Source organism: Mustelus asterias, unplaced genomic scaffold (genome assembly GCF_964213995.1).
Source record: "Mustelus asterias unplaced genomic scaffold, sMusAst1.hap1.1 HAP1_SCAFFOLD_941, whole genome shotgun sequence".
Classification (NCBI taxonomy): Eukaryota; Metazoa; Chordata; class Chondrichthyes; order Carcharhiniformes; family Triakidae; genus Mustelus; species Mustelus asterias.
The window spans coordinates 1,568-29,488 of NW_027590887.1; the positions used below are offsets into that span (position 1 = coordinate 1,568).

Consider the following 27,921-nt stretch of genomic DNA (forward strand, 5'->3'; position numbering starts at 1 on the left):
ATGTTGATATTCAAAGTGCCTAAACCAGAGGTGAAAGAGGAGGATCCGGCCGATGAAAATAAAATGGTAAAATCAGGAAAGGAAGCATTTGTTTAAATTATTTTCATTTGTACATAGTATTGCAATTCATTCATCCATGGAAAGTCACTTTGCTTTACATTCATTTTAATTTGGATCAAGTAATTAACAAATTAGAATTTGTTAGGTTATCATTTAAGGGGAGCTAATGGCCGAGTGGTATTATCATTAGTCTATTAATCCAGAAACTCAGCTAATGTTCTGGGGACCTGGGTTCAAATCCCACCACAGCAGGTAGTGGATTTTGCTTTAGGGCGGCACGGTAACACAGTGGTTAGCACTGCTGCTTCACAGCTCCAGGGACCTGGGTTCGATTCCCGGCTCGGGTCACTGTCTGTGTGGAGTTTGCGCATTCTCCTCGTGTCTGCGTGGGTTTCCTCCGGGTGCTCCGGTTTCCTCCCACAGTCCAAAGATGTGCGGGTTAGGTTGATTGGCCATTGTAAAATTGCCCCTTAGTGTCCTGGGATGCGTAGATTAGAGGGATTAGCGGGTAAAACTATGTAGGGATATGGGGGGAGGGCCTGAGTGGGATTGTGGTCGGTGCAGACTCAATGGGCCGAATGGCCTCTTCCTGCACTGTAGGGTTTCTATGATCTTGGGGACCAGCTGTGTATCACTGCCACCACCCAAAGAAAGTACAGCTTTGCTCGAGGGTGCTGGTCTTGTGAGCTTTTTGTTTTAAATTCTTCAGCTTTACCGCTCCATCTTTTAGAGCAGGAGCCCATTTAATCCTCGCCCATCAGTGCTGACTCGCAATACTTTCACCCTGAATTTCCCCAGAAGTGTGAAGCAGTGAGGTGAATGGCCGTCCATGACATTGAGGGAATATTTGACTAAGTGTGGCATCAAGAAGACCCAGCAAAATTGAGCTCAGTGGGAATCAGGAAAGCTGTCCACTGGCTGGAGTCATACCTCACACAAAAGAAGATCGTTGTAAATGTTGGAGGCCAATCATCTCAGCCCCAAGACATGATTGCAGGAGTTCCTCAGGGTGGGGCCCGAGGCCCAAACTTTTTCAGCTGCTTCATCATAAGGTCAGATGTAAGGGCGTTTACAGATGAGAATTGCACTGCGTTTTGTACAGTTTGCACCTCCTCAGATACCGAAGCAGCCTGTTCTTGCACGCAGCAAGACCTGGATAATGTTCAGGCTTGGACTGACAAGTGGCAAATCACTTTTGTACCACCCAAGTGCCAGGCAATGACCACCTCCAACAAGAGAGACTCGAGCCATTTTCCCCCTTAATAATCAGCCGCTTTACCATTGTTGAATCTTCCGCCATCAACATTCTGGGGGTTACCATTGACCAGAAACTGAACTGAGCAGATAATTACTGAGAGCTACAGGAGTAGGTCAGAGGCTGGGAATTCTATGGCGAATGACCCACCACTTAAATCCCCAAAACCTATCCATAATCCATAGGCAGGAGTCAGAAGTGTGAAGGAATATCCTTCATTTGCCTGGATGAGTGCAGTCCCAACAACATTCAAGAAACTCGGCACCTTCCAAGGCAAAGCAGCCACTTGATTGTTACTCCATTCACCACCCATAAATTAGCAGCAGTGTCAACCAGATGCAAGATGCACTGCAGTGTCTTTTCAAGGCTCCTTTGACAGCACCTTCCAAATCCATGGCCTCAAACACCTAGAACATCAAGGACAGCAGATGGAAGACAACACTAGGAGGGGCAACAGTAGACCACATGGCTCTTCGAGCCTGCTCTGCCATTCGGTTTGATCATTGCTGATCTTGGGCTTCAACTCCATTTCCCCTTCCATTCCCCATATCCCTTGATTCCTTGAGAGACCAAAAAACTGTCTATCCCAGACTTTAAAGTATTTATGGAGCATTCACAACCACCTTGAGGCCGAGAATTCCAAAGATTCACAACCTTTGGGTGAAGTAATTTCCTCATCTTGGCCCGAAATGATTGGTCCCTTATCCTGAGACTGTGCCCCCATGTTTTAGATTCCCCAACCAGCAGAAGATGCTTGGGAACATAACTTGCAAGTTTCCACCCAACTCAAAAACAGTGCCTGGAACTATATCACTATTGCAGGGTCAAACTCTTGGAACACTCTCCCTTACAGCATTGTTGGTGTATGTACCACACAGACTGCAGCAGTTCAAGAAGGCTGCTCACCACCACCACCAACTTGAGGGTAATGGACGCCAGTCTACCGAGTGATGCCCATATCCCATGACCCTCCATTTTGTGGGGTGCGATAAGTGGAGTTGTGGCCTTTTCAAATCAGCAATTAGTTGTCTTTTTGCATTGTTCAACTGTATAAATATAAACTGTATAAATATTCCCTGGTGGTTCATGGATGGAACGAATCATATTTTTAATCCCTCAAAATTGAACAGGTTTTGACTTTCTAAACTTGGACACACTTGCTTTGGCTTTGCAATATCCTCTGAGCAAATGGAGCAGTTTTAGCATCAGGGTAGTGCCAGCAAACCATTGGAAATGGTATCGAATAGAGGTTATTAACTACTGAGCTATTTTAGAAATATTGTGGGAGATAAATGGCTGCTTTTACCATAAGATTTTAACCACCAAGCTTCCTCCTCTTGCCTGCACAAACATTCTACTAACTAGTGCTTTTAACACTTTTTATAGAGAGCTAACATGAACAGTGCTAAATTTGAAGCTGGCACGTACAGTACTATACACATTTGTGTACTGTCCTGTATGTAGAAATATAGGTTGTGTTTGAAGAGCATTTTTGAATTTACTAGCACAAAGTGAAATCTCAATTACAGTGGGAATGATTTAATAGCCCCACAGCAGAGAGGGTTGTCTTTATTCTTCTTTCCCCACCTCACCCAAATGTTACTCAGTTGCCCAATTTACAAAGTAATAACAGGTGAAAGGCTGTTTTCCAAAGACACGGACTATTACGCTTCAATAAAAACAAATCTGCAGCCCCCACAAGGAGAACTGTAGATTGACTGTAGATTAAATGAGATGTGTTTGCACACTCTTGTGACGTTAATTCTCAATGCTTTATTTTCTTATTCACATTTTTTTCTTGTTCAACAGAAAGCAGACAGGGCAAATATATTTGATTATCTGCTCCAACAGACTGAGCTTTTTGCCCACTTTATCCAACCTGCTGCACAGAAAACTCCAACGTCTCCTTTAAAGATGAAACCCGGGCGCCCTCGATTAAAGAAAGATGAGAAACAGACACTTCTGTCGGTTGGAGAGTAAGATATATTCCAGCCAATGTGTTTTTGGATTCATGATGCAAATTCTGAGAGATTTCAACTTGGAAAGTGTTCCTCGCGTTCGAAGGCCAAAGAGGCGTTAATGTTGGGATCAAAGTAGAATGGTGGAAGTAAAGCTTTCGTTCCTCCTTGAGGTTTTGGGGCCTCGGCTTTCAGTGATTTGGATATAACTCTTTACTGCTTCATCCATATTTACAGACTAGGTTAGGAGCAACCACAAATTGGGATCATATGATGGAGTTGCAAAGAGGGCATAGCCCAGTGAGTGTGCAAAGCTGTGGCAAATGTAGTTCAGTGTGGAGAAGTGTGAGGCCACCCACTTTGGAACTGAGAAAGGTGAATCTGAGTGTTTTCGACAAGAGAGATTAGTTGTGGAGGAGCAAAAGAGATTTGAGTTTCCATATATACAAATAACACGATATTACTGCACTGTTACGAAAGATAATGGAATATGCTAAGAGGAAGATGGCATTTATCTCAAAATAGATTGGGATGAAAAAATGAGGAAGTTGTACAGAGCCTTGGTCAAACCTCAGCTGGAGAACTGCCTTTAGTTCTGGGCAATGAACCTCAGGAAAGTAATATTGGTCTGGCACCGGAATGCTGTCTGGTCTTAGTGTCAGGTTATGAGAACATAACATGTTCCATAAATTTGGCTTTTATTCCGTTGAGTTTAGAGTATTAAAGAGTGACCAAATTGAGGTGTTTAAAATGATTAGGGGATTTGATAGGGTAGATACAGAGACTAATTTCTTTTGAGGGAAATCTGGTTCAAGGGGGCACATCTTAAAATTAGAACGAGGTTAGTTAGGATTGAAAGTGAGGGCTATTTCGTTCCACTTGGTGGAAAGGTCTGCCCCAAATGGCTATGGGTGTTAAATTTTCTGAATTGATTTTTTTCTTTGTTGGGTGCACTATCAAGTGATATGAAGCAACAGCAGGCATGATTTAATTGAATAAACAGATGTCTGAGGTTGCATGGCCGACACCTTTTCTCTGCCTTTTTAAAGTTGAAACAGCATCTGAGTCACCAAGTGTTAAAATATCTTGCATCCGTATAACAGGCGTGGAATTCCTGTCAACCTTGCATTAAAAACACTGATGTTCTTAAATTTGTCACGTGTATGATTGAAGAGTATGTTGACAACTATTGGCACAAAAGATTATACATGTGTAATTACCTAATTAAATTAAAAAATACTCATATGCTGTGCAATCTACCATGGTCTTGGTCGAGTATTTACATAACAGTAGATTTCAAAGTTTATGTTTGGAATCAGCTTTAAATTAAAATAATGGCCATCTGCATGAATTGCAATTTTGAATCTTAGTTCAAGAACATGCTGTACGTAGGGCATGGTGGCACAGTAGTTAGGATGGCAGTGTGGCAGTGGTTAGCACTGCTGCCCCACAGCGCCAGGGACCCAGGTTCAATTCCCGGCTTGGGTCACTGTCTGTATAGAGTTTGCACATTCTCCCCGTGTCTGCGTGGGTTTCCTCCGGGTGCTCCGGTTTCATCCCGCAGTCTAAAGATTAGGGTTAGGTGAATTGGCCATGCTAAATTGCCCCTTAGTGTCAGGGGAACTAGCGAGGGTAAATGCATGGCATTATGGGGATAGGGTCTGGGTGGGATTGAGGCCGGTGCAGACTCCATGGGCCAAATGGCCTCTTTCTGCACTTTAGGATTCTATGTACTAATCTTCACCACAAAAGTGATGCACAATCTCCAAAATAATTTGTAAGGTGCTGTGTATTCTGAAGTGATTGTGGATTTGAAATTGACTGCAGTAACAGCTCTTTTAAAATTGTTTGGAAAGTAATAGTAACCCCTCGCACAAAACAATTCACTTTTAATTCTTAGCTATCGGCATCATCGTACGGAACAGGAAGAGGATGAAGAGCTACTGTCAGAAAACAGCAAGACAACCAATGTCTGCACAAGGTTTGAAGAATCCCCATCATGTGTGTAAAGCCATTTTATTCATTATTTCAGACATGAGTTAATGTAGCTCAGTTTTCACTCCCTTTTCCCAATTGCTTTCACATTTTCAGTCACCATTCATCGATGTGCGGTATTCAATTTTGTCAAAATTAGACTTGTGGGACATTTGAGACTGTTGTAATTAAATCTCCAAAAACAGCACCTCCCGTTCTCCTGGTTTAATTGGCTGTATTTATTTGCATAAGGGGTCTTTTTAATGGAACAATCTACTCATGCTGACAGACACCACGGGCCCACTCCAGCCTAACTTGGAATCTGACATCATATTTTCTGACTGGATATTGTGGATATTGAGTATTTTGAGGTCAAATTAAGCATGAATAAAATGCAGGGTAAAGCTGAAAGATCTCCCTCATGCCAGTATGACATGTGTTTCATATATCAGCCTTTCACCTTGCTCTTTGTTTTGTTCAGCTTTGCCCTCTCAACCAGTGCTCCCAAGGAACTGAGTTGAAACTGCTCCAACTTATTTTTCGTGGGGTCCGAGCAGCCATTTTAACATGTTAGTGTGCGCCACATGGAAAGGAACCATCTGTTTTCATGAGGAATAATTGGATTATCATACAGATTGCGTACATGTAACATGCTGTCCTTTTGGTGTTGAGAATCATGTATAATCAGTTCCTTACCCTATGAAATGGTGAGCTGAATGATCTGTTCTCCCAAATGGCATTTCCCCAATCAAAGAACAAAGAAAAGTACAGCACAAGACAGGCCCTCCAGCCCTCCCAGCCTGTGCCAATCATGATGTCCTTACTAAAATAAAGAAAAAACCTTCTGTCCTTATTTGGGTCTGTATCCCTCTATTCCCTCCCTATTCATTTACCCGTTGAGATGCCTCTTAAATGTTGCCAATGTGCCTGCTTCCACCACCTCCCCTGGGAGTGCATTCCAGGCACCCACCACTCTGTGAAAAACTTCCCCCACACATCTCCCTTAAATTTTATCCCTCTCACCTTGAACCTGCGCCCCCTTGTAATTAACACTTCCACCCTTGGAAAAAAGCTTTTGACTATCCACCCTGCCTATGCCTCTGATAATTTTGTACACCTCTATCAGGTCTGTCCTCAGCCTCTGTCTTTCCAATGAAAACAATCCTAGTTTATTCAACCTCTCCTCATAGCCAACACCCTTGAGACCAGGCAACATCCTGGTGAACCTTCTTTGCACTCTCTCCAAAGCTTCCATGTCCTTCTGGTAGTGTGATGACCAGAACTGCACGCAATGCTCCAAATACTCATAACATATTAAAAATCCCAGTAATGTCCATGCAATGATTTCTTACAAAGCAGTCAAAGCCCAGTAACCTGGTTCCTCACCATCATTCCTTCTCTCTGCCCTCCCAATCTTGCTCATACTTGCCTTAGTGAAGTTTAGGTGCTTTGTTTAACTGTTTATGTTTCTGTATATACTTTGGCCTTGTTTTATTGGTCAATTTAGCTGCTATAGAATGGTAGTAGTCATGGTGAAAATCACTACCTTTGTTTTGGAGCCTGCGTCTGAACGCTGACATTCTTTATGCAAACATTGAGACCCTAATACCAAATGGATTGTGCTGCTTGCTTTTTGTTGTCTCAAGCTATCATGGTGCTTTCGGTTCAATGGTTCCTGAAACAGTAATACTTTTCCTTTTGGTCATGGCACTGATTTCATTTCCCCTTAAGCTGTATTTTGTGCTGACTCTTGCAACGGTTGAAGGCTCTAAATGTTTGGGGTCTCTTCCACAGATGTAAAAGGAGAGAAACTCCGCGACTATCAGATCCGTGGAGTGAATTGACTGATTTCTTTATATGAGAATGGCATTAATGGTATCCCGGCAGATGAAATGGTATGAATACACATTGATTGTAGACATAACAATTGTTTGGCGTAGGCATGTGAGATGTTTAGTTTAAAGGATTTAATAAGATAAATGTCTCTGTCATGTACTGGTTATCACGTTCGCCCAACGTGAAAGGTTCCCGGTTCAAAACGGGGCGAGGCATTCATTATATGTATTCAAGAGGCGGCTCGGTAAAGCACTTGGGGTGAATGGGATCAAAGGTTATGGGGGGGGGGGGGAAGCAGGATGTGGCTATTGAGTTGGATGATCCGCCATGATCGTAATGAATGGGGGAGCAGGCTTGAAGGGCCAAATGGCCTCTTCCTGCTCCTATCTTCGATGTTTCTCAATAGGGAACAAGTATCTTCTCCCGGATGTTCGAGGGTGAACCATTCAAAGATTAGCGGAAACCTGGAACGTTTGTTTTCTCCTCCTTCCTGCCAAAACCTAGCTTTTTATTTGATAAAAAACTTGAGGCATGGTTAGTCTGGACATGTCAAAACTGAGACTCAGGTTTTTGTTACATTAGTGTTAAGGGAAATGGAACCAAGGCAGATAAATGGAGTTACGATGTAGATAAGCTATGATCTAATTAAATTGCAGAACAAACTTGATGAGCCGAATGGTTTCTTCCAGTACATTTCAGAAATGCTTCAGGACAACACTGATGAAAAAACAGTCTTTGATTCTAAGAGAATTAATTGTTTTACTTTGTTTAACAGGGTCTCGGGAAGACTTTGCAAACTATTGCTCTTCTTGGGTACATGAAACATTATAGAAACATTCCTGGACCTCACATGGTTCTAGTCCCCAACTCTACACTGCACAACTGGATGCTTGAGTTCAAAAGATGGAGACCGACTCTTCGAGCTATTTGTTTAATAGGTGACAAGGATCAAAGGGTAAGAACTGCGTTTTATGTTCCCAAAAATACTGTTGGAAAATACAGCTGATGCATGGAGTTTAATTTGAAAATGCATTGCACGTTGTGGAAGTAATCCGTGCAGTGCTTGTTGGATCTCCTGCCACATGTTGGCCGACCCCAGTGGGAAAGTACAACTACCCTTGGTGCCCCAGCATCGGAACAAGAAAAAACAGCCAGGATTCTTAAAGTTGGTGCTATCTCCACATCTGTCATTTACCAAATAGGAATTAAGTAATCCGCAAGCACTTGCTGTCAAAACTTGTGTGTGAAAAAGCTGCAAGGGTGAAGTACCAAAGGACATACAGCATCTGTTGGGCAAGTCGCGAGAGAGTCAGTTCATTCACGGGGGAGCAAGATTCTTTTTACAACTCAACACGGACCCGTGAACCATAACGGCAAATTTTGGAATACCTCCCGAAGGGAGGGGAGTCACACTCGAGGGCATAGGTTTAAGCTGAGAGGGAAGAGATAGGAAAGGGTCCAGAGGGGCAACTTTTTCACTGAGGGTGGTGAGAGTCTGGAACAAGCTGCCAGAGGTAGTAATAGAGGCGGGTGCAATTTTGTTTTTTAGAAAGCATTTAGACAGTTAGATGGGTACGGAGGGATATGGGCCAAACGCGGGCAATTGGGACGAGCTAAGTGGTTTAAAAAAAGAGCAGCATGGACAAGTTGGGCTGAAGGGGCTTTTTCCATGTTGTAAACCTCTATGACCTTGTTCAAATTGCTGAATAAATAACCACGAGCATTGCAGTTGTGTGAACAAGCACTTTGTGTAATAAAAGTACAATAAATGAAGGACTCATAAAACCTGGGACACAATTTTAATAAATGTAGACTTGACAAATTGAAATTTAGTATTTGGCCATTGTTCAATCTTTAATATTAATCCTGCCTTTCACTGGATTGAATTTACTTTCGTCGACTCTCTCAAAAACATGTTTTCAACATGCATGCGGAGAATGGATCTGTCGCCAGTGTTCACGTCAGCCCTCAAGGTTCCTTGAGACTGGCTTTGGAGATCAGCTTTCCTTTGCTCTGTGTAACTAAAATCCGAGATTTGCCACGCATACAACATTTGAGTGTAAATTTGCAAATATGTTCAATTATATTGTAATTTATTGCTCTCTCCTTGCTTTGCAACACTCTGGGTGGGATTTTCCAGCCCCATCAGTGGCAGGGAAAATCGTGTGCTGGGCTGGAACATCTTGAAGTGGTGGCACAGTGGTTAGCACTGCTGCCTCACAGTAAGAGTTTTAACAACACCAGGTTAAAGTCCAACAGGTTTATTTGGTAGCAAATGCCTTTCGCTTTCGGAGCGCTGCTCCTTCGTCAGAAGTCTCACAGTCCAAAGAAGTGCAGGTTAGGTTGATTGGCCATGTTAAATTAGCCCTAGTGTCAGGGGGGGTTAACAGGATAAATATGTGGAGTTACAGGAATAGGGCCTGGGTGGGATTGTGGTCAGTGCAGACTCGATGGGCCGAATGGCCTCCTTCTGCACTGTAGGGATTCTATTCTATTCTATTCTAACTAATACAGTCCCATAGATCCTGTAGTTAAAATTCTGCATCTATAAGCCACAAGATTCCGATGGACTGAGTCCGCTCCAGTAACAGGAGATTTCAACTTCTGGACTACAGAGAGGGAGAGCTGGAGAAAGATCGAGGAGGCCATGAAATAGAAAGAAAGGGAGAGAGGGGGTGAGAGACAGACAGAGCCAGCTCCAGACAGAGAGGGATTCTATGCTTTGGAGAATAGGGCCTGGGTGGGATTGTGGTCGGTGCAGACTCAATGGGCCGAATGGCCTCTTCCTGCACTGTAGGGATTCTATGGTTTGGAGAGTTGCCAAGAGCCAATTGACCTTTGGCCGCTCTCCACCTTTGCCCGTCCTGCCCTTGACGCTGCTCATTGCTGGCGGGGCTGGAAAATCCCAACGTCAGTGTTTTATTCAGCTAAATTTGTCTGATTAATGCCTGTGATCAGATCTGTTTCTGCTGCATCCCAATTCTATTCTCGAAAAATAAATTTCTGATGTTTGGAAAACTGAAATGTAACCCATTTCTTACTTTATCAGGCAGCTTTCATCAGAGATGACCTCCTTCCTGGAGAGTGGGATGTCTGTGTGACGTCGTATGAAATGCTCATCAGGGAGAATTCTGTTTTCAAAAAATTTAATATCTGGTTCTAGATGAAGCCGACAGGATCCAAAATGGGAAATCCAAGGCAAGTTTGTTTTCCCTTCATTTTCTCTGCTCTCTTCCCCATCCCGTCCATTCCCACCAGAGTTAATGGCTACCATTGTACTGAATGCTACATTTTCTGCCTCATCTTCAGGTGAATTGGGGAGAAACGCAGGCTTGATTTGTAGCATGGGGGCATGAACAGGGGGCGACATGGCAGCTCGGTGGTTAGCATTGCTGCCTCACAGCGCCAGCGACCCAGGTTCGATTCCCAGCTTGGGTCATCGTCTGTGTGGAGTTTACACGTTCTCCCCGTGTTTTCGTGGGTTTCCTCCGGGTGCTCCGGTTTCTACCACAGTCCAAAACAATTGCTGGTTAGGTGCTTTGGCCGTGCTAAATTCTCAGTGTACCGAAGTGTGGCGACAAGGGGATTTTCAGAGTAACTTCGTTGCAGTGTTAATGTAAGCCTACTTGTGCCACTAATAAATAAACTTTAAATCTTTGTAAACCATGTGTCACATTCTCGGTTATATATCATGGAGTGAGGTTATTTTTGAGCAAGGTGCATTTATGTGTGGGACCAGACAGAAAATGAGGCACAGAAGTTTGCTGCACACTGTTCCCCTGGAGAGGGGAATGCAAAGACGGGGTAAGACGGAGTGGCAAAGAACAGTAAAAAAGAATTCAGTGTGGATGGAAGTGACTGTTCTATGGTGAATGAGATAACGAAGGACAGGAAGATTGAAACAAAAGGCTGGAGGGAAATCCAGGAATAGAGATTTTGAAATGAAGGAAAATGATACATTTTGAGTACTAATGGTTAATATAATTGTTATTTGCTGCTTTCACTGTTCCTTCGCACTTCCATCAAAGCTTTAAGAGCGAAATTAAAAGGGTTATTTATTGTCACAGATGGAATGCGAATCTTGAGGAAAAGAGCGCTTTAATCTCGCAATCCAATGCAGACAAATCATTTTTTAAGTTAAAGTTTAATAGTGTCACAAGTAGGCTGACATTAACACTGGAATGAAGCAACTGTGAAAATCCCCTGGTCGCCACACTCTGGCGCTGTTCGGGTACACTGAGGGAGAATTTAGCACAGCCAATGCACCCTAACCAGCATGTCTTTTGGAATGTGGGAGGAAACCGGAGCACCCGGAGGGAACCCACACAGACATGGAGAGAACATGCAGACTCCACACAGTGACCCAAGCCGGGAATCGAACACTGGCCCCTGTTGCTGTGAGGCAGCAGTGCGAACCGCTGTGCCATTGTGGTGAACCATCGTTGGTTCACCACTGGGGGTTGTTATGATGTTACTGTTGGGCTAGGGTGTTGTTACTGTGGGGGTTGTACAATGTTGTTGGGTTAGGGTGTTTACCTGTTATAAGTGTTATCATGGCACATTCCAGTGGGGTTCCGCCTCCGGTGGCGAGGTATAAGACCCTCTGCTCCGGCAGGACCCCTTCAGTCTGAACTGGTGTATTCGTGTTAGTAGTTCCATTGTTACACAATAAAAGCCTTCAATATCGAAGCCTTGGTTCCACGTGCTTAATTGTCACGCATCAATTTTATTGTGTAACAGAAAACTCACAGCTGTACAAAAAAAAAAGAGTATGGAACAGATCTTAAAATCGGATCGTCTGACACTGGACCCACGTGCGGTCGGTGCCGCTAACACATTCGACCATTGGTGGAAGTGTTTCGAGGACTACCTGGCAGCCTCGGTAGCTATCACTACAGACAGTGATAAACTCCAGGTCCTCCATGCAAGGGTAAGCGACACGATTTATCTCGCCATTCGTGCAGCTCCCACTTACCCGGGTGCCGTCGAGCTCCTAAAAAAACGATACACGAAGCCACCCAACGAGATACACGCTCGTTACCTCCTCGCTACACGACGTCGGCAGTCGGGCGAAACCATGGAGGACTACGCCAATGAGCTCCTGCAGCTTGCCAGGGGTTGCGATTGTAAAGACGTATCAGCCGAACAATATATGTACGACCTCGCCCGAGACGCATTCGTAGCAGGGGTAGGGTCCTCGTACATCAGGCTTAAATTGCTGGAAAAGGGGAAACTCGACTTGACCCAAGCAATGGAGATGGCTGTGATGCTGGAAGCGGCGTCGAAGAGCTTGGCGCTGTACCCCGAGGACCACGTGCAGTCAACGTGGCTGGAGCAAGCTCAGCTCCCTCCTCGCCCCGCTAACCCGCGCTCCCAGATCGATCCGACGACGGCGGCAGCTCCAGGTGGCCAGCGATGCTATTTTTGTGGTGGGGCCAAGCATCCACGGCAACAGTGTCCGGCAAGAACGGCAATCTGCAGCCAGTGCGGTAAAAAAGGCCACTACGGCAAAGTCTGCAGGTCCAAGCCTAAAAACGGCAGTGCAGCTTGTAACCCTCCAGAACGGAGACAATCTCCTTCGGCGTCGCAGTACCCACGAGGTCCGACCACGTGCGAACCCAGGACGGCGCCATCGTGGCTGACGGAGGAGGAGGAAGACCACCAGGAGTCGCTGCGTTTGGCGCCCTCGCCCACGTGCGATTCATGGGGGCGGCCATCATGGTCCACGACGACTAGGAGCGACCAGCAGGGGTCCTCAACATCAACATCGGCAGCATGCAGTGACGCCCAGGGGCCAACGGTGGCGTCGATCTCCCTGGATCAGACCAGGCACTACAGACTTGAAAATTCCATGATGGATATAAAGGTTAGTGGTCGAACTGTGAATTGTCTGTTTGACAGTGGGAGCACCGAAAGTTTCATACACCCTGAAACTGCTAAAAGGTGTGGACTCCGGGTTCTCCCTGCCAAGCAGACAATTTCCATGGCATCACGGTCCCGGTCTGTACCGATCCAAGGATGATGTATGGTAACTCTTGAGGTACAGGGCACAATTTACGAGCAATACAGGCTCCTTGTGTTACCTCACCTTTGTGCGCCAATTCTCCTCGGACTAAACTTTATGGTCCACATGAAGAGTGTGATCCTACAGTACGGTGGGCCACTCCCTTCACTGGCAGTAGGGAATCAGCCGCAGCCTCCAAATTGCCCAAAGCGCCCTGCATGCAATCTATCCACCCTGAAAATCACTACACCATCCCTTTTTAAAAATCTGGTACCTGGCTGCAAGCCCATCGCTACTAAAAGTAGGCGTTACAGCGCTGAGGACCGGATCTTTATTAGATCTGAGGTTCAGCGGCTCCTCAAGGAAGGGATCATACAGGCCAGTGCTAGTCCGTGGAGAGCGCAGGTCGTGGTAGTCAAAAGCGGGAACAAACCTCGGATGGTCATCGACTATATTCAGACCATTAATCGTTATACGCTGCTGGATGCGAATCCTCTCCCGCGCATTTCTGATATGGTCAATCAGATTGCGCAGTACCGAGTGTTTTCTACCATAGACCTTAAGTCCGCCTACCATCAACTCCCCATCCGCCCAGAGGACCGACAATATCCGGCTTTTGAGGCGGATGGTCGTCTATACCAATTCCTCAGGGTTCCATTTGGTGTCACCAATGGGGTCTCGGTCTTCCAGCGTGCTATGGACCGAATGGTGGACCAGAACGGGTTGCGGGCTACCTTCCCGTACCTGGATAACGTCACCATCTGCGGCCATGACCAGCAGGACCACGACACGAATCTCCAACACTTTCTGCGCACTGCATCTCGCCTGAATCTGACCTATAACAGGGAGAAGTGCGTATTCCGTACGCGCAGGTTAGCCATCCTCGGATACGTGGTGGAAAACGGGGTCATTGGCCCTGATCCTGACCGTATGCGCCCACTTACTGAACTTCCCTTGGCCGCTAGCACGAAAGCACTGAGGAGATGCCTCGGGTTCTTTTCGTATTATGCACAGTGGGTGCCCAGCCACGCGGACAAAGCTCGTCCGCTCATTAAGTCCACGACCTTCCCACTTACGCCGGAGGCCCAATTGGCCTTCAAGGCTTTGAAAAGCGACATCTCGAAAGCCACGATGCACGCGGTGGATGAATCCATCCCTTTCCAGGTGGAGAGTGATGCATCTGATTTCGCCCTAGCCGCCACACTAAACCAGGCAGGCAGGCCCGTCGCGTTCTTTTCCCGCACCCTTCAAGGCCCCGAAATTCGGCACTCAGCGGTGGAGAAGGAGGCTCAGGCCATTGTGGAGGCAGTCAGACACTGGCGCCATTACCTGGCAGGGAAGCGGTTCACCCTGATCACGGATCAACGATCCGTGGCGTTTATGTTCAGCAACACGCAGAGGGGCAAGATCAAGAACGATAAGATCTTGCAGTGGAGAATTGAGCTCTCCACCTATAATTAAGATATTATGTATCGTCCAGGGAAGCTCAATGAGCCCTCGGATGCCCTCTCGCGCGGAACATGCGCCATCATGCAGGAGGACTGCTTGAAGGCTCTCCACAATGATCTGTGTCATCCTGGAGTCACCAGACTCTACCATTTCGTCAAAGCCCACAACCTGCCCTACTCGGTGGAGGATGTCAGGTCAGTGACGAGAAGCTGTCGGATTTGCGCAGAATGCAAACCACACTTTTATCGACCAGACCGGGCACAATTGGTCAAGGCCACTCGCCCTTTTGAGAGGCTGAGTGTGGATTTTAAGGGCCCCCATCCCTCAACGGACCGGAATGTCTATTTCCTCAACATAATAGACGAGTATTCCCGGTTTCCGTTTGTTGTCCCCTGTGCGGACACGTCGACTGCCACCGTCATCAAGGCATTCAGTGAGCTTTTTACCCTGTTCGGGTACCCCTGCTACATTCATAGCAACAGGGGCTCGTCGTTCATGAGCAACGACTTGAGGCAATTCCTGCTCTCATTCGGGATTGCCTCTAGTAGAACCACGAGCTACAACCCTAGGGGTAACGGACAGGTGGAAAGGGAGAATGCTACAGTCTGGAAGGCTGTCCTACTGGCACTGAAATCCAGGGGCCTTCCAGTCTCCCGTTGGCAGGAGGTCCTTCCAAATGCGCTCCATTCTATCCGCTCCCTCCTGTGTACGGCAACCAATGCTACTCCCCACGAGAGGATGTTCTCATTCCCTCGGAAGTCGTCCTCGGGAACCTCATTGCCAGCCTGGTTGACGTACCCAGGACCTGTCCTTCTGCGGCGACATGTGAGGGCTCGCAGGTCCGACCCCTTGGTCGAACCGGTCCAACTCCTCCACGCCAACCCTCAGTATGCCTATGTGGCATATCCTGACGGGCGAGAGGACACTGTCTCCATTAGAGACCTGGCGCCCGCAGGGGACATCGCAATTCCTGTCGCTCCTATTCCCCCAGTCACGAATCCACTACTCCTCATTGCTTCCCCAGACGTGGCGCGGTCAGCACCGGGACCCGTGCATAACACTTTTACTCCCACGTACAGCTTGCCTGAGACTCGGAGATTGGCGCCACCATCATCACCACCACCACCACCACCAAAGGTTCCAGGATCCCCTGCATCATCGCCTCACCAGGGCCAGCCGGCCCGGGAGTCTTTGAGGGGACAGCCAGACGTTGTTTTGGAAAGAACGCCACCGCAAGCACCTGCTCCGGTTTCGCAACCGGTGTTGAGGAGATCACAGCGTTGGTGGGGTCCTCCAGACCGTCTGGACTTGTGAATTCTGTTTATATGACCTGTTTTTTTTCTTGCACCCCGCCACCTTTGTTCTTAAAGGAGGGGTGAATGTGGTGAACCATCGTTGGTTCACCACTGGGGGTTGTTATTATGTTACTGTTGGGCTAGGGTGTTGTTACTGTGGGGGTTGTACAATGTTGTTGGGTTAGGGTGTTTACCTGTTATAAGTGTTATCATGGCACATTCCAGTGGGGTCCCGCCTCCGGTGGCGAGGTATAAGACCCTCTGCTCCGGCAGGACCCCTTCAGTCTGAACTGGTGTATTCGTGTTAGTAGTTCCATTGTTACACAATAAAAGCCTTCAATATCGAAGCCTTGGTTCCACGTGCTTAATTGTCATGCATCAGCCATATTCAACCAAATAACTCCTGGAGTTCAGAAACTTCTGGGAAAGTTATTGCACCATCAATTATTGAGGCTCGATAGTTAATCTCTGGGTTTTAACACTCGTGGAAGAGTGGAGTGGAAACATTTGAATTGAAAATCAAAGATCAGATCTGCTTATTCAGACCGTAGTGTGCTCTTGTTTTAAAAGCTTTTGAACCAGCTGCTCCTTCCACAACCATTGCTTCGATTTGATAGAAATACCATTCAATTGTGGACGGCTCTGGAAGTTTCAATATTCCCGTCTTGCAAGTTATAGATAACCGTTTGTAATCTTGATGTACTATTACTACACTTGCTTTTTGCTTCCTAATGCAAAGCATTTGGCGCCACTATATCCGAATTCATTGGAGAAATGTCAAACACGAATAAACACCTAAAAGATCAGCGAACTTTTAAATGCAGTCTGAATCTACAGTTGTGCCAGTTGTATGATTCGAACTTGTACCCAGTTTGTACAGTAATGTTTTTAAATCTGCTAAATTTACAGCTCTCTGAAATAGTGAGAGAATTCAAAACAACAAATGGATTATTGCTCACGGGTTCACCACTTCAGAACAACCTGCACGAACTCTGGGCTCTGCTCAACTTCCTCCTCCTGGATGTCTTCAATTCGTCTGCAGTAAGTAATGAGAAAGGCAGCTTGACAGTGACTGGACCGTTTGTCGAAGGTTCAATTACCGTGTTTCAACCTATTTCCTTTTGGAAGGCATGAGAGAATGCTGCAAAGTTGTGTCTTTTTCATTTTTGAAGCTAGTGTCAGGGGAAGCTGTCCAACTTGCTGGAGGGTGTTGTGTGACACCATTGTTCCTTGCATTGGGAGCAGCCAGGTCGCTAAATGGCCGCAGTCTGTGTATTAATTTGTTCACCTGCCCACATTTTCTGAGCACTATATTCACCATATGTGTGCCGATGCAGAGTCCAATTGGTGATGTCTGCTCCTCGAACCCTTCAAACTGCTATTGACCATTCCTGATGCTCAGTGTCACATCTGCCTTACACGGCGAAGCGGATTTAACATGCTTGATGTTTCCTTGAGCAAAACTGTCACCTTGTGTCACAATTCTAAAATTACATTAAAAGCATGTTGGGGTGAGAGCTTCCTTTATCCATATCCATCTCAATCCACAAATTAGCCATCAGAAGTATATTAGTATTTCATTTTTGTTTGTTAAAGTAACAAAAGCTATGTTTATAACTGAATGCCTAACTGACCATTCTTCCTGTGTGGGTGTCCTGTAGCTTGTTACAGAGATGGAAGTCGGTTGTCCAAGGGAAAAAATGATTTTTTTCCATGTTAAATTGCTCACCTGCCGACCAGCTGAAACTGATTTGCAATTGTTATGAGCAGCTGTGCATCTGTTTTATGATATCATTTGTGAACGATCTAATTTGGATGCTACCTTTTAAAATTGCCATTCTTGTTCTTCGAGTGATAAACAATGTAATAATTGAAACCATTGGATGTGGCGTTGATGGAAGTAACACAATATGCTAAAACGTTTGGGGTTGGCATGACTAGAGCCGCTTGTTGTTCTTTGCAGGACTTTGATTCTTGGTTTGACACAAACAACTGCTTCGGGGACCAGAAGCTGTTTGAGCGATTGCACATGGTAAGCTTCTTATCTTATCTGTATTCTGATGCTGGGACGTCATTAAAATGCAAAGTTATTTCGGGCCCATCGCCCTCAGAAATATGATTCAAAAAGTTGTATATTTGTGTGATGAAGTGATGTGCCTTGAGAGTGTTTGGGGCTAATTTGAAGAAACAGCAAGGTTTCTTTTCTTCATTTACTGGGTGTGGATGTCGTTGACTAGACCAGCATTTATTGGCCTTCCCAAGTTGCCCTTCAGAAGGAGGTGGTGAGCTACCTTCTTGAACCACTGCAGTCCCTGAAGTTCTAGGTACATCCACAGTGCTGTTAGGGAAGGAGTTCCAGGTTTTTTGACCCAATGACGGTGAACAAGCAGCGATATGTTTCCAAAGTCAGGATGATGAGTGACTTGGAGGGAAACCTCCAGGTGGTGGTGTCCCCAGGTACCTGCTGCTCTTGTCCTTCCAGGTGGCAGTGGCTGAGAGTTTGGAAGGTGCTGCCTAAGGAACCCTGGTGAACTCCTGCAGTGCATCTTGTAGATGGTACACACGGCTGTCGCTGTTCATCGGTGGTGGAGGGAGTGAATGTTTGTGGAAGGGGCAGCAATCAAGTGGGCTGCTTTGTCCTGGATGGTGTTGAACTTCATGACTGTTGTTGGAGCTCAACTCATTCAGGCAAATGGAGCGCATTCCATCACACCCCTGACTTATGCTTTGTATCTGGTGGAGAAGCTTTGGGGAGTAAGGAGGCAAGTTATTCACCGCAGGATTCCTGGCCTTTGACTTGCCCTGGTAGATTTAGAACGGTTAATTTATTGATTAAAAATGTGATGGCAAAAACTGAGGATCTATATTCTACGAAATGTTTATCCGAGCAGTGTTAAATTTTGAGTTACTGCGTGTGAATTACAAATTAATTTGACTTTTATGAAGTGATAAAGTTAATGTAGTTGCCACCACTTCTTGCAGACATGACTTACCTGCGATCCACTGGAATTAAGTGGTGGCTCTATTCGTGTAACGGGAATGGTTTCCGCCCAGTCCAACTGCATCCCACTTAGAATGGATTAGAAATGTTAAAGGACACAAAGCTAAATGAACATTTCCCAGGTGTTCTTGCATTCAGTAAATAGTGCTTGAAGTAAACATGGCATTTAAGGTGCTGTAATAGGCAACTTAGAAATTGATGACACGAATAGATAATTATTGCCTTTCACTCGATGTAGGCAACTACCACAGGTGTTTTCAATTAGGGTGGACATTTTACCCAGATCTGAATAATTTGAATCACTTCAGATATTACATAATATGGTGAAGGGGGAGAGATTTCTTCAGCTTCATTTACTCTCAATTATTTTTTCTGTCGCCATATATTGAACTCCTCAGTTGACCTTGGTAACAAGGCCCATTAAGCATCCCCACGGGCTGTTCCAATTGCTGATCCTGACTTTGATAAGAGCATTTCAATTGATGCTGGATCTCGAGTAGAACTGCTTCCTGGTCAGGAAGACTTGCTAAATTAAAGTGTTTTTATCACTGATGCGCTATCAATAAGGCGAAAGACTACCGATATGCCAATATAAGTGTAGGCTTTTATTCACAACAGAATCAGGAGCAGGTCCCAACAAAAAACCAACCTGGACTGAACAAGGGGGAGGAGACAGCCACCTTTATACTAGGTGCCGAGGGGAGGAACCAAACTGGAAGGGGATGTGTCCAGGTATGACAAGCACACACAACGGTGGTCCATATAGGACAAAGGCACAATTGAAGTCCACCACAATCACATTTTGGGAGGTGCAGGGTAAGGGAAATAGAATAATTTTTATTTGCTTCAATGTCTATCCCCTATTTCAGAAGCTGAAATGGGTTGGGGGAGGGGAGGAATGGTAGGTTACAATTACTCGGATTTATCTCCTCTTCTGTTCACACTACAAGCTCCATTTCCTAACCATTCACTCCAAACCTCTGTCTGGTTACTGTCTGTCTGAGGCTTCACCAAACTCTTTGCAATTGTGATATCCTAATTGAGCCTGAACTACATTTCCAACCCCATATTCTCAATATTACCAATACCACCACCATAATATCGCCCGCCCTTGTTCAATCCCTTAATTAGCACTCGGTTTTCCTAAACAGCCTCCCACCTTGCACCACGTGGAAGATTCAATTCATCAGAACTGCTGCTGAAATGAACCAAGTTCTGTCCACTGCTCCATTTGTGCATCGCTGATGGTCAACCTTCAGCTGTTTAGCCCAAAGCACTGGAATTCTTTCCCTAAATCTCTCTGCCTCTCCAGCTCATCCTTATTTAAGACACTGCTTTAAAAACTCCATGGTCACCTCTCAATGGGTTTTTTGGGAGCTCGGTGTCAAATTTGTCTGATAATTGCCCCTGTGATGATCCTGTAGACATCTTATTTTCATAGAATCCCTACAGCGCAGAAGGAGGCCATTTGGCCCATCAAGTCTGCACCAACCCCACATATTTACCCCGTCAATCCCACTGACACCAAAGGTTTATTTAGCATAGCCAATCAACCTAACCCGCACATCTTTGGAATGTGGGGGGAAACCGGAGCAGACACGGGGAGAATGCACAAACTCCACACAGAGAATGACCCGAGGCCAGAATTGAACCTGGGTCCCTGGCGCTGTGAGACAGGAGTGCCAACCACTGTGCCACCATGCCACCTATGTTAAAGGTGTTGTAGAAATGTACATTGTTGAGGAATGAGGAAAGTGAATTTAAGGTTACTGTATTTCTTTCTCATAAAGGGTTGGATTCCAAGGTCTGATCTGTTCTGTTTCAGAATAAAGCTGTTGACAATCTAATCTGAAGTTGTAGGTGTTTTCATCAAGTCAACATTCAGCCCACACCAGTAGATGTGCTTCAACCCATGGCTTGTTCAGCTGTTTTTGTTGAACCTGTGCTTCAGTCCACAGAACTGTTCAGTGCAGCTCTGGTAACATTGCATTATTTTGCTTGACCTTCTTGGGCATCATCAGTGTGTAAAAAGCATGTATTCTCACCTGAATTAGGTATTGAGACCCTTCCTCCTCCCACATATTAAAGCTGAGGTAGAAAAGAGCCTGCCGCCAAAAAAGGAAGTCAAAATGTATGTCGGCCTGAGCAAAATGCAACGGGAACGGTGAGTGCACAACTTGTGAATCTTAATGTGTTGCATTGTGAAGTACGGCATCATCTTGCAACAACTCATTGAAATTGTGCTGCACTTCAATCAACAATTAGAGCATTTGTAGAACTAAGGGAATAGATTCACCAGTGTAAGCGAGTGTGATTTTACCCAATGCATCAATAATAGGCTGACTCCCGACTATTGACCATCTTGCTTCCGTCTGATCTGTAAGATTTTTGTGTTTGGAATTCTAACTTCCCTCAATCATTTCCATTATTTTTGCCCAAAACAGAAGATCATCATTGAATTCAGACTGGACGATTGCCATTCAAGTGTGATTATTACAGAGCTTTCAAACTACTTTGCTCTCAGCTTTGGGCTTTCTTCTTTCAAACCCGAATGCAGCCCATTATTGATACCCACCTGATCAGGTACTAGTGACGTGTCCCCTCCAAACTTATTAACCATGTCTATCTAGTTGGTCAAGGAGAACGCTGCAAAACTCTTCAAAATGAGACTGCACCCGATGTAACACAATGTCATTGCCTCACGATGATGCCAGTATCGATGCCATAAATATAAAATAGTCACTAATACATCGAACAGGAATTTAGGAGAAGATTCAAAAAAGAAAGTGGCAGAGTGGTTAGTGTGGAGCTCACTACCACAAGGAGAGGCATGAAATTGGTGCATTTTAGGGAGGTTTGTTCAACACAGAATGGAAAAAGAAATCGAAGGAGTGAGGAGACTCTTATCATGAACACTGATCTGGAATTGTTGATCTAAATGGCCTATTTCTGCGTTACAAATACCTAATCCCAGAGTACTTCATATTGCTCGCATCCATATTACATGAAAAGGAATATTCCCATCCCCTCAAACCCTGACCACCTGGAATGAATTGTACTTTATATCAAAGAACAAAATGTTGAGTGTGTATTCGTCATAAGATATGGGTTTCTATATCTGTGAGGTTTAGATGGAGCACCCTGTTCCCTGGTAGGTGAGAGGGGTTGGAATGTGGATCCTAGACTTTGTCCTAGGCACCGATAGAACAAAGCATCCATTTTACGTTGTAATTGTTTTCAGTTGAGCTACATTAGAATCATGAATTTATCTCCAAGTTGGTGTGATGAGTTTTAATTCTGGCCTTGCTGACAGGTACACCAGGATATTAATGAAGGATATTGACATCCTGAACTCCTCAGGGAAAATGGACAAAATGCGTCTATTGAATAGACTGATGCAACTGCGCAAGTGCTGCAACCACCCCTATCTGTTTGACGGAGCTGAACCTGGCCCACCTTACACCACTGACACTCACCTGGTAGTTAACAGTGGCAAAATGGTGGTACTGGACAAACTGCTGCCGAAAGTGAAGGAGCAAGGTCAGCCGCAGGCCTGGTCAAGGCTTTTGTTTCCCTTTCTGTCTTTCAATCTTTCTATAGGAAGGAGACATTTAGTGAGTTGATAGTTTTGTGGATACTTGAGTAGCTGGGACGGGGTCGGGGGTGGCCAACATAAGGCATAATGCCCAAATTAACGATTGCCAGGACGTAAAGGGAAATTAATTGAAAATATTCCAAAATGTGTTATAAATTAATATGCAATAAACACTGGAATCAGCAATGGTTTTAGTTATAGTCGGACAGGCAAAGAAGCTTCATGAGATATCCTTGAGGAGATAACCAAACTAAAACACAATGCAAATTAGGTTTTTAGAATATGTTCAACAAATCTGTTATTAGAGAGTAAATATAGTAATAAAGTTCACGCTTTGTGAAATAGATGACATTGTCTCAATGGATTAGGATTTAGCTTAATGTTAAAGTTCCTATTTTGGGAGGATGTAGGTTTGGATTCAGATTCGATTGGAAATTCAAAGAGCATGCCAGTCACTCGAACTCGAATCCATGACCAAATTAGTTGAGACTCTGGAGACTAGGAGGAATTGAACAAAAACTACTGTGCAGTCCGATCCATACAGAAGGAAATCCGGTGGAGTGGAAAATCAAACATCCTGGTATATAGATTAGCTGTAAACAACCGCCTGCATGGTTATTTGTGCATTTCCGAGTGCAATGTCAGACTTTGTCATGCTCCGGAACACTCCTGTACCTGTGCTGCAGACTGATCAAAAATAGAACAGGATTTTTAGTAAATGAAAGGGGTTTGTGATGTTTAGCCTTCGGAAGCATGCAAGGATTTCCACGACGATGTCTGCAAAATAATTTGAAAATGATCACTGATGACACCATGGCAGCATTTGACCTGTGCAGCAAGGTACATCAGATTGCACGCTGTGATGTTTTGGGTTACAAATCAGCATAGGTTTTAATGAGTTAAAAACTGCTGAAAATACTCAACTAATCTGGTAGCATCAGCGAAGGGTCAACTCTGACTCTTCAGAACTCCCCTCTCCACAGATGCTGCCTGACCTGCTGAGTATTTCCAGAACTTTGCTTCCATCTATTTAGCTTTTATTTCACAAGTTTTAGTGACTGTTTAAAACAATAGTGTGTCTTGATCTGAAATAGCATCCTGTTTTAGTCATTCTGGCCTGCCACACGCCATCCACTGGGGCTGGGGTCTCCCAAAAACTGGCCGATTTAGCATCAAATATTCTTCATGAGGAGAGTTGGATCACAGGCCTCTGCGATGCTTGATGGGCCCCATCCTCCTTCCGGGGGAATAGTTACAGGAGCCAAATATTCTGAAAATTAGGGGCTGACGTGTTGGGAGAAGGTGAATGGAATAATTACATGGTTTGGGATTGCAGCTATTTTTTGATTAAGGCTTAATTTTTGCTGCCCAAACTGCAGCACCGTCTGGAATCCACCTGGAATATAAACCCTTTGAAATCATTCCCATCAATCAAGGCAGCTGGGTCACATGTACAGTTCACATTGTATGAATTATAAAATTGGAGTTGGTTATGTCTGTTCATTTATGCCTCCTTTACTATAACTAGTTGATGAGATTACTCTTAATCCTGCATGTTACCACTGAAATTTGGTTTCCATTATCCACATCAGTAGATGTAGGTTTTTGAAGCATTTGTGTATTTGCGCTGTGTTCTTGGCTACCGATCAACCGATTACCCTGATGAATGATCTTCTTTTCCACAGGTTCTCGGGTGTTGATCTTCAGCCAAATGACCAGGGTGCTGGATATCTTGGGAGATTATTGCATGTGGAGAAACTACGAGGATTGTAGACTGGATGGACAGACACCGCATGAGGAGAGACAAGTATGTTTCTTGCCCTGTGCTTTCAAAACTGAGTTTGTTTGAGGAAAGTTCTCACCTCTTAAATTGATCTGAGGCTCTATTATCTAAGAATTCTAGACTGAAGGTTACAAAACTGACTCAAGGTTTTCAAACAAGAAATATGAATATTCAATTTGAATCTAGCATCTATTTGTATTTTTAAAAATGAAACTTTCCAACAATTAGTAAAAAGATTGGTCCCAATCATTTGTTCAATTCTGGCTTAACTTTTCTCTCTCATCCCTCCAGGATTCTATTTCTGCTTTCAATAGTCCTGGGAGCTCAAAGTTTATCTTCATGTGAAGCACACGCGCTGGGGGTCTTGGTATAAATCTAGCCACGGCAGATGTAGTAATCCTATACGACTCAGACTGGAACCCTCAGGTAGACCTCCAAGCTATGGTAAGTTACTGAGCGATTAGTTATTTGTGTTCTGAAAGCCACGTGCTGTTGAATATATAACTATCGTAGCTGGTTTTAACATCCAAGTGCACTGATCAAGCGACATTTGGTATTTTACTGCCACTGATACCCCCTCAAATCTTCCGTGTGTTGCTCCCATGCTTTCTTTAAAACTCTGCTCGACTGAACTGGTGGAAATATTTCAGCAAAGATCTTCAGTTTGCTTCTCTTTATTTGAATGGAGCGTGCGGTTGTTTTCAGAATTGGCGTGGGATGATTCCAGCTGACTGGGCATCTTGTTTCTCCTCACCAATTAACTTCCAAATCCAATTGAGAGTTTGGAAATGAAATCCATTTGAAGTTTCAGTAATGCTGAGGTGTCACTATAAGGAACTGCCTTCCGTGATTCAGTTTTACACAAAACAACTGATGCACGGATTTTAATAAGTGCTTCGTGATTGCCTCGTGTACCAAGGGCTTATGAATTCAAATCTCACTCATTTGTGAAGTTTGAATTAAAAAGTTTATAGTGAGCTGCAAAAGGGAGCAGAGCTACCCAATTGTTCAGGTGGTTCACTAATGTGCTTCAGGGAAGAGCATCTGTCAGTACTTGACTCCAATCCACAAACACAGTGGTGATTCTAATTACCCTCCAGTGTGAACTGGCAAGTTTCTAACCAGTAAGAAGTTTAACAACAACAGGTTAAAGTCCAACAGGTTTATTTGGTAGCAAAAGCCACACAAGCTTTCGGAGCTCCAAGCCCCTTCTTCAGGTGAGTGGGAATTCTGTTCACAAACAGGGCATATAAAGACACAGACTCAATTTACATGAATAATGTTTCGAATGCAAATACTTACAACTAATCAACTTTTTAAGAAACAAAACAACGTGAGTGGAAAGAGCCTGTCTTGATGCTCTCTTCACTCACGTTTTTTGTATCTTGAAGACTTGATTCGCTGTAAGTATTTGCATTCCAACCATTATTCATGTAAATTGAGTTTGTGTCTTTATATGCCCTGTTTGTGCACAGAATTCCCAATCACCTGAAGAAAGGGCTTGGAGCTCCGAAAGCTTGTGTGGCTTTTGCTACCAAATAAACCTGTTGGACTTTAACCTGGTGTAGTGAAACTTCTTACTGTGTTTACCCCAGTCCAACGCCGACATCTCCACATCAAGTTCTCACCAGCCAGTTACTGTATTGCAATCAATGCATCTGAGAAATAATTAAATAGGTCCAGGTGTTTCCTTTGTTTTCCCCTGCTGTAACAATTGTTGATGTTGACTGAGTAATTAGAGAGGGTTAAAACATGCAGGAGATAGCCATCCAGAAATCATATCTTTGCGAGCTTATGATCAGCTTGGAGATTTCCAGGAAGTTGATTTATTCCCAATCCCCAATGTTAAGGTTTTGATAATCAGAGTTTTTGTTTGAAATTCTTGGATTTCTTAATTTAGAAACAATGTTTGCTGGAAAATATATGAATGTGCTGTTTTTACAGCTGAATGTAAAGGAATGTTAATTGAAATTGTTACTTGATTGTGTGGATCTGCCATGTAACTTTAATTGTGTTCTTTTTTAGGATCGCGCCCACTGAATTGGTCAAACAAAAGGAGTCAGAGTATTCCGATTTATAACTGACAACGCTGTGGAAGAAAGGATAGTGGAACGTGCTGGAATGAAATTTAGACTGGACTCTATTGTAACTCAGCAAGGTGGCTGTTGAAGTTGGTTGTTTTTTGGATGGGAACTGCATGGGGAGGGTAGCACAGAGTCCTCAGTATATTTCGGTGCTTTGAGGTATTAACTTTAAATGGCATCGCTGAAACTTCGGGGTACCATGAGAAGTGTCAATCATTCCCAGCCTTCACTCCAGAATTTTATCTTGCATTCTTTTCTCCGACTGAGTTATGGCACGGATGTTAAAACTTTGTGTTGGGGATTGTGAATGCATTGGATACTCCCTCAGTCACCTGTTCTTTTTCAAATACCGCAGAACATTTTAAAATTCAACTTCAATATTTTCACAGCGAACTTCTGTGATCGCCAATGATTTTAAAATTAATTATCATGACAATAGATTAGGACCTACCACCTGGAACTGTGCCATCTGGCATATGTGTTCCTGATTTTTGGTGAAATGGTCTTAAAAAATGCAAAAATGAACATAAAACCCTCTGCAATCTTCCACAGAGTGTGAACAGCCAGTTAAAGTACGCTGTGCAACAAAGTGGGCTCAATAATTTCCCCTATAGCCCTTGTATGTCTATTTATTAACATCTGAACCCGTCTCTTGCATTACTACAAGTTTACTGCCCTCCATACCAGGATGTTGCCTGGTATGGAGGGCATTAGCTATGAGGAGAGGTTGGAGAAACTTGGTTTGTTCTGACTGGAACGACAGAGGTTGAGGGGTGACCTGATAGAAGTTTACAAGATTATGAGGGGCATGGACAGAAGGGATAGTCAGAAGCTTTTTCCCGGGGTGGAAGAATCAATTACTCGGGGACATAGGTTTAAGGTGTGTGTGGCAAGGTTTAAAGGAGATGTATGAGGCAAGTTTTTTTACACAGAGGGTGGTGGATGCCTGGAACTCGCTGCCAGGGAAGGTAGTGGAAGCAGACACGATAGTGAGTTTTAAGGGGCGTCTGGACAAATACATGAATAGGATGGGAATAGAGGGATTTGGTCCCCGGAAGGGTAGGGGGTTTTAGTTCAGTCGGGGCAGCATGGTCAGTGCAGGCTTGGAGGGCCGAAGGGCCTGTTCCTGTGCTGTAATTCTCTTTGTTCTTTACAATTTCTTAACATCGAGACTGAATTCTTTCAGGAAGGTTAGTCGATCAGAATCTCAATAAGCTGGGGAAAGATGAAATGCTGCAGATGATTCGTCACGGTGCTACCCACGTCTTTGCTTCGATAGAGAACGACATTACAGACGAAGATATTGATGCGATATTAGAGAGGGGTGAAAGAAAGGTGAAACTAACATCAGGAACGGGAGTGCCCCTTGCTCTGCCATTCCAATCCTGCAACTTCATGGCTCACCTGTGCAATACTCTTCTTACAATGCTGCTGCAATATTTTCATCGGCACAATAAGTCTCACTTAATCTGAATCTCATAAAGTTCTGCAAACTGAGTATCAAAAGCTAATTGCATTCAATGCATTGTACTCTGATGGTTTTGTGCAGTCTCTTTTACTCCATACCATTGTCATTGTGCCAAGAGGAGATGATTAAACAATTGGATTAAACCCTTAATTTCAGCTT

General features: G+C 44.5%; 1 pseudogene; it reads left to right on the forward strand.

Annotated features, from left to right (window-relative positions):
• LOC144487634 (SWI/SNF-related matrix-associated actin-dependent regulator of chromatin subfamily A member 5-like) lies at positions 1–27,767 on the forward strand (annotated as a pseudogene).
• The last annotated feature ends 154 nt before the right edge of the window (positions 27,768–27,921 follow it).